A 14,764-nucleotide genomic window follows, 5' to 3' on the forward strand; every position below is an offset into this window, starting at 1 on the left:
AAAAAAACCAAATCAATGCACTGTATACATGTCTGTTTCTGAAATTTTAATTATGAAATTAATAACATTAGAGATATACATCAAATACAGGTGAGATTTCTTTTTATGGGCCATAAAGTGATAGTTTTCCTATGTTAATTTAAAATAAATCTAACATAATTTTTAGGAGTGACCTTGACTCACTCTCAATTTACTCACATGTTCTGCCAGCACTCAAATTTAACAGTTTGCATATAATAAACATGTAGTGTTCATTTCTTTATTACATTTAATTGGTCTCAATTCGTCAGTGGGTACTTAACAAGACTTAGTCCACATTGCAGTGATATTAGATAAAATACTGTCTTAAGTGTAATAGACAAGGGCTAAATGATTTTATCTAAATAAATCAATTACAGAGCAACTGATATCAATTCAACTAGGAAGTTCATCATTGGCTTTACATCAGCCAGTATTTATAATGAATTCACCAAGGGAAATTTTCTTGAATATATCTGCCAACCAATAAACTCACCAAACAGATTATAACATTATTCTTTCACATCAAAACTTATGAACATGGTTAGTATTTTTAATCAATATACATCTAGTCTATAATAAAGGCTAGTCTAGTCTTAAAATGGAAGAAGGTGAAGAATTGACCTGCCATTTTATAATTAGAGCCAATTACATGGGAAATACCTAAGTAGTAGGTTTCATGGGTGTGCAACTTAGGCAGTCACACAGAGCCCCACACGGAGAACTTCATACTTGGTTTTTTGCTCTGCTGTGGTTGTCTTGTAAACGTTAGCCATTTAACACAAGGCCCTACATTTTCATTTTCTACTGGGTCCTGTAAATTATGCAATTGGGCCTTCAACAAATGGTGTGCTTAGAGAAAGAACACAAGTACGCCTTTCTGGAGGAAAAATCTGAATCGCTCTATTTTTATTCTCCTAAAGTTTTGATCTGTTCTCTTAATTTTTTTTCCTACAGTTTTGATTTCTTGGGTCCCTAGAGACTAAAAGCAAAATTAATATGAATAATAACTGAGTTTAATACTTAAAATACATGGCTTAGAAAAGGGAAGGTTATATGGGGTGAATTTTCTTCTAGAGTTTTAAATATTTTTTCTCTTTTTATTTTAATAAGTCATTATTCACCATTTTATTTAGCCCAGATATGGGTGTGAGGTCTAGAATATACACACATACAAATAGTTTCCACTGATGTTAAAAATGGAGACTGTGTGTGTGTGTGTGTGTGTCCTTTGCTCTTAGGAAACAAGAATCTTAGCTTTACTTAGACTATGATTATTTTTATATACTAATTTAGTCCTAGTGTTCCAAGATCAAAGGCCAGGTATGTACATGTGGTAATTCACTATCTCCCTCAAGGGGTAAGACAGAGAAAATTATTATGCTGGTTTAAAAAAAAAAACAGCAGAATAGTTCATCAAAGTAGTTGAGAAGTTGATCATAGTAACCACTGAAAAATTACCAACACCAAAGATCATGTTTTCATTATATTCAGTAATTAAGGATTTGAGAACTTTAAGGTTATCTCACCCAAGTTTCTCTGAAGATCAGAACTCTGATTACTGCTGAAACACATACAGGGAACATAAGTCCCAAACATGGTGGCCTGTGCTCTATATGGGTTATCTTATTTTACCTAAGAGTGAGAATGGTGTCCCTTCAACTGGACAACTATGAGTAGAAGAAGGAGACTTGACCATTCTCTTACACCATACACAAAGATAAACTCAAAATGGATAAAAGACCTCAATGTGAAGGCAGGAATCTATCAAAATCCTAGAGGAGAACACAGGCAATAACCTCTTCAACAGGGGCCGCAGCAACATCTTTCAAGACACATCTCCAAAGGCAAAGGAAACAAATGCGAAAATGAACTTTTGGGACTTCATCAAGATCAAAAGCTTCTGCACAGCAAAGGAAACAGTCAACAAAATAAAGAAGCAACTCACGGAATGGGAGAAGATATTTGCAAATGACAGTACAGACAAAAGGTTGATATCCAGGATCTATAAAGAACTTCTCAAACGCAACACACACAAAACAGATAATCATATCAAAAAATGGGCAGAAGATATGAACAGACACTTCTCCAACGAAGACATCCAAATGGCTCTCAGAAACATGAAAAAATGTTCATCATCACTAGCCGTCAGGGAGATTCAAATTAAAACAACATTGAGATACCACTTGACACCAGTTAGAATGGCCAAAATTAACAAGACAGGAAACAAGTGTTGGAGAGGATGTGGAGAAAGGGGAACCCTCTTACACTGTTGGTGGGAATGAAAGTTGGTCCAGCCACTTTGGAAAACAGTGTGGAGATTCCTTAAGAAATTAAAAACAGAGCTCCCCTATGACCCTACAACAGCAGGGTATTTACCCCAAAGGTACAGATGTAGTGAAAAGAAGGGCCATATGTACCCCAATGTTTATAGCAGCAAAGGCCACAATTGCCAAACTGTGGAAAGAGCCAAGATGCCTTCAGCAGATGAATGGATAAAGAAGATATGGTCCATATATACAGTGGAATATTATGCCTCCATCAGAAAATGGTTCTATTTTTTATTGTGTTAACTTTTATTGATTGTACAATTATTAGGGTTCAGATGTTAATAGACTAGATTATATATTGATAACGCTATACAAAAGCATATCCCCTATTGAATTAACTGGCCTATATTTTACACACTTGTATAGAATTTTTGATGATTTTAAGAAATATCAAAGGCATATGTACACACACATAAGCTCATGTGTGAACATAGGCATGCACATGTGTGTGTTGTATGGACAGAAGGTATACCCTTGTGTTCATCCTTTTTCTCAAAACAAATCTTGGGTATAAATCTCAGCTCCTAATAGACACTTCTATGCAATCCTTTTATTTTTTTTATCAGTACAGCATTTTTTTTGTCACTATGACCTTGGCACATATATCAGATACTGTTTCTTACCCAGTATACCATTTACCCATCAAGAACTTGCTAAATATAACTTGATTAAAAGAATTACACCATGGTAATTTTCATTATTTATTAATATATTACTATGTTGGGGGAGCCTGGGGAACAGAGTAAATTGGTTTTGGCAAAAGTTTTGGAAAATGCACTTTAACCCAAATGAAAAATATTTTACTGCTGAAATTTCAAATCTGTGGCCTATCGATCAACAAGTATTTTATATATAGGAGCCTTCGCATTTTTTATCTCCCAGTAAAGTTAATCATGATATTTAGGTATCATGCATATTATATATACTTTTATTTGTATATATTGTATGTATATAATATATACATATAATTTTACATACATATTATGTAACAGCAAGTATTTTTGCAGGATTTTAATTTGTATCACATATACATTACACACACATGAAGTAACAGCACTAAAAATGTAAGAACTAGCTTTCGGTTTTTCCTAACCTGAGATTTACATCCTCACATTTTTAGGGATCATGAGACTGCCTCACAGAAGTTATTGGCTGTGTTTCTTTTTTTCTTTTGTTTTCATTTTTTAAAGATTTGTTTATGTAATTATGTATTTATAAATGTTTTCATTTTTTAAAGATTTGTTTATGTAATTATGTATTTATAAATGTATTAAAATTTTTTAAAGATTTATTTATGTATTGAGAGACAGCAAGCAAAGCAAGCACACAGATGGAGAGGGAGAAAGAGAAGCAAACTCCTCACTGAGCAAGGAGCCCAATGCAGGGCTGGATCCCAGGACCTGGAGATCATGACCTGAGTGGAAGGCAGTCGCTTCACTGACTGATCTTGAGTTCAACCAGATTTTCATTTAAAAGTAAAAGTCTAAACACTGCTACATGCAGATAATAATTTCAAATCAACGTAACAATCATAATTTTTTAAGTGTCACTATTTTTAAGTGTCACTCTTATTGGGCCAATAGACTAAAATGTAGGTTTCTAGGAGTATTTCTACCAAAAATATACTACAATGATGGGTAGAAGATATTTAATAGAATTGCTCTAACACTTTATGGAAAAAAAAAAAAAAGATGAAGATCACTTCTCTGGTACCACATTATTTCATTAGATCAGAGGAAATACTGTGTGCCCCACTACACTTTTTTTGAAACAAAATATTAGATGGCGCATATACTCAGGAAATAGCCCAAATCATTCTTTGTTGACAGAGAAAAGATTTACATTACTACCTAGTAATGAGCTAGGTTTAAATTTGAACTACCTATACATTACTTCTTTCTCCATGAGCACCCTAGGAGACTTATCACACATGTTTATGTTTTATAGGTACAGGTTAAATACTTCTTTCCAAATTCAGCTGTCAACAATATTGAAATTGGTGCTTATAATTCTCATTGAAGTGGTTTATATTCTTCCATGATTCTTCATTAAAATATCTATTGTTCTGTGCATGCTCCACATCTCTACTAATGGAACTGGATACTTTTCCAACTCGATCTTTTTGTTCACTCTTTTACTGTAGAGATGCACAAAGAAAGATGCATGTTGGTGTTGGCTGTATTCTATTGCATGCATTCATCAGTTCAGCCACCGAGGATTAAACAAATACAGAGATAAGTTACGTATAAAACCATTCCAGTACTTCCTGCAATTCATTTTTCTGTCACTTTGAGAGACAATGTGCTGAGAAAAGAGCTGAAATGATGATCACATCATTTTACCTCCTTCTTTGGTTTACACTTTAATACAAAACATTTCTTACTACTACCAGTATGGCTATTTTTATTTAAGCAGAGTTAAGATATGAATACTCTAGCTATAAAATGTACATCGGTAAATCAAGGATTCAACAGGTCTCCTGGCCGCAGATTGCAATGCCGTTTGTAGTGCGCCTGTCAGAGATGCACACTGTGTTGGATCAGAATGCTATGATTAATATCAGATTAACTCAGACACTATGTTATCATCAGGTCTTTTACATAATATATGGACTGGGAGCTTAAGAATCATTTTTTATGTCTTCAACATGGGGATATGGCGAGGAGAAGGGAGTTGAGGGAAATTGGAGGGGGAGATGAATCATGAGAGACTATGGACTCTGAAAAACAATCTGAAGGTTTTGAAGGGGCAGGGTGGGAGTTTGGGTGAGCCTGGTGGTGGGTATTATGGAGGGCACATATTGTGTGGAGCACTGGGTGTGGTGCATAAACAGTGATTTCTGTTATGCTGAAAAGAAATTAAAAAAAAATAAATAATCATTTTTTAGCATAAAGAATACCTAGTATAACATTTTATGAATGCTACACAGATCATTTCACTAGGAGAGCAGTAAAACAGGTCTGTGCCCGATGAAGCTGTGTATGCCATATTTTATGGAGAATGTTAGAAGGATTCTTTCTTGGAACTGATAGGCATTATTCTAAAATGAATTACATTCTAATGTATTTTCAAATAGAGCATTTTACCATATTCTTCTACATTTTTCTAAAATAGGCAAGGTACGTTTTAGTTATTTGACAGAAAGAGAGATCACAAGTAGGCAGAGAGAGAGGGGGAAGCAGACTCCCCACTGAGAAGAGAGCCCAATGCGTGGCTCGATCTCAGGACGCTGAGATCATAACCTGAGCCAAAGCCAGAGGCTTAACCCACTGAGCCACCCAGGCACCCCGAAAGTGAGTTTTCTTACAACACAAGATGGGCTAAATAGAAAGAAAACAATTTAAAAAAAATAAACTTTGAAAGAAAACAAACAAATGAAAGAAAGTAAGCAAGTGTAAGGGCCTTTGCTTGCACTTAATTTAGATTATCCAACTTGCATATAGTCCGCCCTGGTTCTAAGTTCTTTCCTGAAATGGGAACACACTGGCAGTCATGAGACTTAACCATAAGAATGATTATATGTTTCGGAAGCATAAGGGACTTGGCCTGCATTTTACTTAGAGCATCCAACTTGCTTATAGTCGGCCCTTGTTCTACATTTTTCCTGAACTGCGAACACACTGCCACATATGAGACATAACCTTAAGGGCGATTATACGTTTTGGAAGCATAAGGAACTTGGCGTGCACTTACCTTAGTGTATGCAACTTGCCTATACTGCGCCCATTTCTAACTTCTTTCCACAACAGGGAACAAACAGCCACATATGAATCTTCACTTCAGATCGAGTTTACGTTTTGGAAGCATAAACGTATTTGGGTGCCCTTAACTCAGAGTATCCAACAAACTTATAGTCTGCCCTTGTTCTGAATTCTTTCCGTAACTCGGTAAACACTGCCACTTATGAGATTAACCTTAAGTGCGATTATATGTCTTCTAAGTATAAGGGACTGGAGGTGAACTTAACTCAGAGTATCCAACTGGCTTATAGTCCGCCCTTTTTCTAAGTTCTTTCCTCAACTGGGAACACACTGCCACATATGCCTATTTGACTAAAGAGCGTTTCTAGGTTTTGCAGGTGTAAGGGAGTTGGCTTGCACTGTACTTAGATTATCCAACTTGCTTATAGTCCGCCCTGGTTCTAAGTTCTTTCCTGAACTGGGTACACACTGCCAGTCATGAGACTTAACCTTAAGAGCGATTATCTGTTTTGGAAGCATAAGGGACTTGGCCTCATTTTACTTAGAGCATCCAACCTGCTTATAGTTGGCCCTCATTCTACGTTCTTTCCTGAACTGTGAACACACTACCACATATGAGACGTAACCTTAAGGGCTGTTATAAGTTTTAGCAGCATCAGGGACTTGGCATGCACTTACCTTAGAGTATGCAACTTGCCTATAATGGACCCATGTTCTAACTTCTTTCCACAACTGGGAACCACTGCACATATGAATCTGCACTTCAGATCCCGTTTACGTTTTGGAAGCATAAGAGTCTTTTCATGCCCTTAACTCAGAGTATCCAACAAGCTTATCATCCGCCCATGTTCTAAATTCTTTCCTTAACTGGGATCACACTGCCACTTATGAGAATGAACCTTAAGAGTTATTATAAGTTTTGGCAGCATAAGGGACTTGGTGTGCATTTAATTCAGAGGATCCAACTTGCCTAGAGTCCGTCCTTGTTCTAACTTCTTTCCTCAACTGGGAAAACACTGCCAGAATGGGTTTTTGTATTAAGCGGTATTTTACGTTTTGGAAGCAGAAGCGCATTGGCGAGCACTTAACTCACAGTCTCCAACCTGCGTAGAGTCCACCCTTGTTCTAAAACCTTTCCTCAACTGGGAAAACACTGCCCTTTATGAGTGTTCATCTTAAGTGCGTTTGTAGGTTTTGGAAGCATAAGAGCCTTCACTTGAACTTAACTCAGACTATCCAACAAGTTTCGAGTCTGCCCTTGTTCTAAGATCGTTCCTCACCTGGGAACACATTGCCATGGATGAGACTTAACCTTAAGAGCGATTAAACGTTTTGGAAGCATAAGGGACTTGGCGGGCACTTCCTTAGAGTATGCAACTGGCCGATACTGTGCCCTTGTTCTAACCTCTTTCCACAACTGCATACACACTGCCACATATGAATCTTCACTTCAGATCACGTTTACATTTTGGAAGCATAAGGGTCTTGGCGTTCACTTAACTTAGAGTATGCAACTTGCTTATATAGCACCTACATTCTAACTTCTTTCCACAACTGGGAACAAACTGCCACTTATGAATCTTCACTTCAGATCGAGTTTACAGTTTGGAAGCATATGCATCTTTGTGTGCCCTTAATTCAGAGTATCCAACAAGCTTATAGTCAACCCTTGTTCTAAATTCTTTCCTTAACTGGGAACACACTGCCACATATGAGACTTAACCTTAAGTGTGATAATATGTTTTGGAAGCATAAGGGACTGGATGTGCACTTAACTCAGAGTATCAAGCTGGCTTATACTCTGCCCTTCTTCTAAGTTCTTTCCTCAACTGGAAACAGACTGCCACCTATGCCTATTCGCCTTAAGCGCTTTTCTATGTTTTGGAAGCATAAGGGCCTTGGCTTGCAGTTTACTTAGATTATCCAACTTGTTTATAGTCTGCCCTGGTTCTGAGTTCTTTCCTGAACTGGGAACACACTGCCAGTCATGAGACTTAACCTTAAGAGCTATTATATGTTTTGGAAGCATAAGGGACTTGGCCTGCATTTTACGTAGAGCATCCAACTTGCTGATAGCCCTTTTTCTACATTCTTTCCTGAATTGCAGAAATGCCACATATGAGACATAACCTTAAGGGTGATTATATGTTTTGGAAGCATAAGGGACTTGGCCTGCATTTTACTTAGAGCATCCAACTTGCTTATAGTCCGCCCTTGTTCTACCATCTTTCCTGAACTGCAACACACTGCCACTTATGAGACTTTACCTTAAGAGCGATTATAAGTTTTGGCAGCATAAGGAACTTGGTGTGCACTTAATTCAGAGGATCCAACTTGCCTAGAGTCCGTCCTTGTTCTAACTTCTTTCCTCAACTGGGAAAAAACTGCCAGAAATGGTTTTCCTATTAAGCGGGATTTGACGTTTTGGAAGCAGAAGCGCATTGGCGAGCACTTAACTCACAGTCTCCAACCTGCGGAGTCTGCCCTTGTTCTAACAACTTTTCTCAACTGGGAAAACACTGCCCTTTAAGAGTGTTTGTCTTAAGGGCGTTTGTAGGTTTTGGAAGCATAAGGGCCTTCACTTGAACTTAACTCAGAGTATCCAACAAGCTTCGATTCTGCCCTTGTTCTAATATCGTTCCTCATCTGCGAACACACTGCCTCGGATGAGACTTAACCTTAAGAGCTATTATACGTTTTGGAAGCATAAGGGACTTGGCTTGCACTTTACTTAGATTATCCAACTTGCTTATAGTCCTTCCTGGTTCTAAGTTCTTTCCTGAACTGAGAACACACTGCAAATATGAGACATATACGTTTTGGAAGCATAAGGGACTTGGCGTGCACTTACCTTAGAGTATGCAACTTGCCCATAGTGCGCCCTTGTTCTAACTTCTTTCTACAACTGGGAACACACTGCCACAAATGAATCTTCACTTCAGATCGAGTTTACGTTTTGGAAGCATAAGGGTCTTGGCTTGCACTTAACTTAGAGAATGCAACTTGCCTATAGTGGGCCCATGTTCTAACTTCTTTCTACAACTGGGAACAAGCTGCCACATGTGAATCTTCACTTCAGATCGAGTTTACATTTTGGAAGCATAAGTGTGTTTGCCTGCACTTAACTCAGAGTATCTAACAATCTTATAGTCCGCCCTTGTTCTAAATTCTTTCCTTAACTGGGAACACACTGCCACTTATTAGACTTAACCTTAAGTGCGATTATATGTCTTCTAAGCATAAGGGACTGGACGTGCACTTAACACAGAGTATCCAACTGGCTTATTGGCCGCCATTCTTCTAAGCTCTTTCCTCAACTGGGAACACACTGCCACATATGCCTATTCGCCTTAAGAGCGTTTCTACATTTTGGAAGCATAAGGGCCCTGGCTTGCACTGAACTTAGATTATCCAACTTGCTTATTGTCCGCCCTGGTTCTAAGTTCTTTCCTAAACTGGGTACACACTGCAAGTCATGAGACTTAACCTTAAGAGCATTATCTGTTTTGGAAGCATAAGGGACTTGGCCTACATTTTACTTAGGGCATCCAACTTGCTTATAGTTGCCCTTGTTCTACATTCTTTCCTGAACAGCGAACACACTGCCACATATGAGACATAACCTTAAGGGCGATTATACATTTTGGAAGCATAAGGGACTTGGCGTGCACTTACCTTAGATTATGCAACTTGCCTATAGTGCGCCCTTGTTGTAACTTCTTTAAACAACTGGGAACACACTGCCACATATGAATCTGCACTTCAGATCGAGTTTACATTGGAAGCATAAGCGTCTTTGCGTGCCCTTAACTCAGAGTATCTAACAAGCTTTTCGTACGCCATTGTTCTAAATTCTTTCCTGAACTGGGAGCACACTGCCACTTATGAGAATGAACCTTAAGAGCGATTATAACTTTTGGCAGCATAAGGGATTTGGTATGCACTTAATTCAGAACATCCAAGTTGCCTAGCGTCCGTCCTTGTTCTAAGTTCTTTCCTCAACTTGGAAACACTGCCATAATGGGTTTTCGTATTAAGTGGGATTTTACGTTTTGGAAGCAGAAGCGCATTGGCGAGCACTTAAATCAGAGTCTCCAACCAGCCTACAGTCTGCCCTTGTTCGAACACCACTCCTCAACTGGGAAAACACTGCCCTTTATGAGTGTTCGTCTTAAGTGCATTTGTAGGTTTTGGAAGCATAACGGTCTTCACTTGAACTTAACTCAGAGTGTCCAGCAAGCTTCAAGTCGGCCCTTGTTCTAAGATCCTTCCTCACCTGGAAACACACTGCCACGGATGAGACTTAACCATAAGAGCATTTATACGTTTTGGAAGCATAAGGGACTTGGCGTGCACTTACCTTCGAATATGCAACTGGCCTATAGTGCGCCCTTGTTCTAACTTCTTTCCACAACTGGGTACACACTCCCAGAGATGAATCTTCACTTCAGATCAAGTTTAGGTTTTGGAAGCATAAGGGTCTTGGCGTGCACTTAACTTAGAGTATGCAACTTGCCTAGAGTGCGCCCATGTTCTACCTTCTTTCCACAACTGGAAACACACTGCCATATGTGAATCTTCACTTCAGATCGAGTTTAGGTTTTGGAAGCATGAGCGTCTTTGCGTGCCCTTAAATCAGAGTATCCAAGAAGCTTATAGTCCACCCTTGTTCTAAATTCTTTCCTTAACTGGGAACACACTGCCACTTATGAGACTTAACCTTAAGTGCGATTATATGTTTTGGAAGCATAAAGGACTGGAATTGCACTTAACTCAGAGTATCCAACTGGCTTATAGACCACCCTTCTTCTAAGTTCTTTCTTCAACTGGAAACACACTGCCACATACGCCTATTCACCTTAAGAGCGTTTCTAAGTTTTGGAAGTGTAAGGGCCTTGTCTTGCACTTTACGTAGATTATCCAACTTGCTTATAATCCGCCCTGGTTCTAAGTTCTTTCCTGAATTGGGAACACACTGCCAGACATGAGACTTAACCTTAAGAGCGATTATCTGTTTTGGAAGCATAAGGGACTTGGCCTGCATTTTACTTAGAGCATCCAACTTGCTTATAGTCCGCCCCTGTTCTACGTTCTTTCCTGAACTGCGAACACATTGTCACCTATGAGACTTAACCTTAAGTGCGATTATAAGTTTTGGCAGCATAAGGGACTTGGTGTGAACTTAATTCTGAGGAGCCAAATAGCCTATTGTCCGTCCTTGTTCTAACTTCTTTCCTCAACTGGGAAAACACTGCCAGAATGGGTTTTCGTATTAAGCGGGATTTTACGTTTCAGAAGCAGATGCGCATTGACGAGCACTTAACTCAGAGTCTCCAACCTGCCTAGAGTCTTCCCTTGTTCTAGCACCTTTTCTCAACTGGGAAAACCCTGCCCTTTTTGAGTGTTCGTCTTAAGTGCGTTTGTAGGTTTTGGAAGCATAAGCGCCTTCACTTGAATATAACTCAGAGTATTCAACAAGCTTCGAGTCTGCCCTTGTTCTAAGATGGTTCCTCACCTGGGAACACACTGCCATGGATGAGACTTAACCTTAAGAGCGATTTTATGATTTGGAAGCATAAGGGACTTGGCGTGCACTTACCTTAGAGTATGCAACTTGCCTATAATGCGCCCTTGTTCTAACTTCTTTCCACATCCGGGTACACACTGCCACATATGAATCTTCACTTCAGATTGAGTTTAAGTTATTGAAGCATAAGGGTCTTGTCGTGCACTTAACTTAGAGTATGCAACTTGCCTATAGTGCGCCCATGTTCTAACTTCTTTCCACAACTGGGAACAAACCGTCACATATGAATCTTCACTTCAGATCGAGTTCATGTTTGGAAGCATAAGCATCTTTGTGTGCCCTTAACTCAGAGTATCCAACAAGCTTCTAGTCTGCCCTTATTCTAAATTCTTTCCTTAACTGGGAACACACTGCCACATATGCCTATTCGCCTTAAGAGGGTTTCTAAGTTTTGGAAGTTTAAGGGACTTGGCTTGCACTTTACTTAGATTATCCAACTTGCTTATATTCCGCCCTGGTTCTAAGTTCTTTCCTGAATTGGGTACACACTGCCAGTCATGAGACTTAACCTTAAGAGCGATTATCTGGGAGGAGGAGTCAAGATGGCGGAGAAGTAGCAGGCTGAGACTACATCAGGTAGCAGGAGATCAGCTCAATAGCTTATCTAAACATTGCAAACACCAAAAAATCCAACGGGAGATCAAAGAGAAGAAGAACAACAATTCTAGAAACAGAAAATCAGAATTGCTTAAAGGTAAGACTGGTGGAGTAGTGAATCTAAAAGGACGGGAAGATAGACCGCGGGGGAGGGGCCGGCTCCCGGCAAGCGGCGGAGCAACGGAGCACAAACTCAGGACTTTTAAAAGTCTGTTCCACTGAGGGACATTTCTCCAGAGGCTAAACCAGGGTGAAGCCCACGCGGGGGTCAGCGTGGCCTCAGGTCATGCAGGGTCACAGAAGAATCGGTGATGTCAGAGTGTCGCAGAGCTTGCAGGTATTAGAACAGAGAAGCCGGCTACAGAGACAGAGCCAAGGACTGAACTCTCAGCTCGGGATTACCTTGAACTTGTCATGGGCTGGCTGAGCTTGGAGCGCATCTGGAGGCTGGGCATACGGGAGTCATTGGGTGCTGTCCTCTCGGGGTGCACTGAGGAGTGGGGCCCCGGCCTCTCGGCTCCTCCGGGCCGGAGACTAGGAGGCCGCCATTTTCATTCCCGTGCTCTGGAACTCTATGGAAAGCATTCAGGGAACAGAAGCTCCCAAAAGGGAACCCGAGCAGATTAATTAGCCCGACCCTGGTAAGGGCAGTGCAATCCTGCCTTGGGCAAAGACACTTGAAAATCACTACAACAGGCTCCTCCCCCAGAAGATCAACAAAATATCCAACCAGGACAAAGTTCATCTATCAAGGAAAGCAGGTTCAATTCCTAAGACAGCAGCGGAATTCCAGAGGAGGAAAAAGCAAAGCACGGAACTCATGGCTTTCTCCCCATGATTCTTTAGTCTTGTGGCTAATTCAATTTTTTTTTCTTTTTTCAATTGTTTTTCTTTCCTTTTTCTTCTTCTGCTAAATTTTTAAAAAACTTTTACCCTTTTCTTTTTTGACGATTTTTGACTAGTTTATCTAAATATATATATATTTTCTTTCTTTTTTATATTTTTTCTTTCTTTTTTATTTTTAAAATTTTTTTTTTCTGAACCTCTTTTTATCCCCTTTCTCCCCCCCCCCCCCCACAATTTGGGGTCTCTTCTGATTTGGTTGCAGCACATGTTTCTGGGGTCTTTGCCACCCTTTTAGTATTTTATTTGATCCTTCATATCCTCTTATCTGGACAAAATGACAAGGCGGAAAAAATCACCACAAACAAAAGAACAAGAGGCAATACTGAAGGATGGGGACTAAATCAACATAGACATTAGTAATATGTCAGATCAAGTGTTCAGAATGACGATTCTGAACGTTCTAGCCGGGCTCAAAAAAGGCATGGAAGATATTAGAGAAACCCTCTCTGGAGATATAAAAGCCCTTTCTGGAGAAATTAAAGAACTAAAATCTAACCAAGTTGAAATCAAAAAAGCTATTAATAAGGTGCAATCAAAAATGGAGTCTCTCACTGCTAGGATCAATGAGGCAGAAGAAAGAATTAGTGCTATAGAAGACCAAATGACAGAGAATAAAGAAGCCAAGCAAAAGAGAGACAAACAGCTACTGGACAACGAGGGGAGAATTCGAGAGATAAGTGACACCATAAGACGAAACAACATTAGAATAATTGGGATTCCAGAAGAAGAAGAAACAGAGAGGGGAGCAGAAGGTCTTTTGGAGAGAATTATTGGAGAGAATTTCCCTAATATGGCAAAGGGAACAAGCATCAAAATCCAGGAGGTGCAAAGAACCCCCCTCAAAGTCAACAAGAATAGGTCCACAGCCCGTCACCTAATAGTAAAATTTACAAGTCTTAGTGACAAAGAGAAAATCCTGAAAGCAGCCCGGGAAAAGAAGTCTGGAACATACAATGATAAAAATATTAGATTGGCAGCAGACTTATCCACAGAGACCTGGCAGGCCAGAAAGAGCTGGCATGATATATTCAGAGCACTAAACGAGAAAAACATGCAGCCAAGAATACTCTATCCAGCTAGGCTATCATTGAAAAGAGAAGGAGAGATAAAAAACTTCCAGGACAAACAAAAACTGAAAGAATTTGCAAACACCAAACCAGCTCTACAGGAAATATTGAAAGGGATCCTCTAAGCAAAGAGAGAGCCTAAAAGTAGTAGATCAGAAAGGTAAAGAGACAATATACAGTAACAGTCACCTTAGAGGCTAATAATGGCACTAAATTCATATCTCTCAATAGTTACCCTGAATGTTAATGGGCTAAATGCCCCAATCAAAAGACACAGGGTATCAGAATGGATAAAAAAACAAAACCCATCAGTATGTTGCCTACAAGAAACTCAGTTTAGACGCGAAGACACCTCCAGATTTAAAGTGAGGGGGTGGAAAACAGTTGACCATGCTAATGGGCATCAGAAGAAAGCTGGGGTGGCAATCCTTATATCAGATCAATAAGATTTTAAGCCAAAGACTATAATAAGAGATGAGGAAGGACACTATATCCTACTCCAAGGGTCTGTCCAACAAGAAGATCTAACAATTTTAAATATCTATGCCCCTAACGTGG

The sequence above is a fragment of the Meles meles genome, chromosome 1, assembly GCF_922984935.1.
Source record: "Meles meles chromosome 1, mMelMel3.1 paternal haplotype, whole genome shotgun sequence".
NCBI classification, from domain to species: domain Eukaryota; kingdom Metazoa; phylum Chordata; class Mammalia; order Carnivora; family Mustelidae; genus Meles; species Meles meles.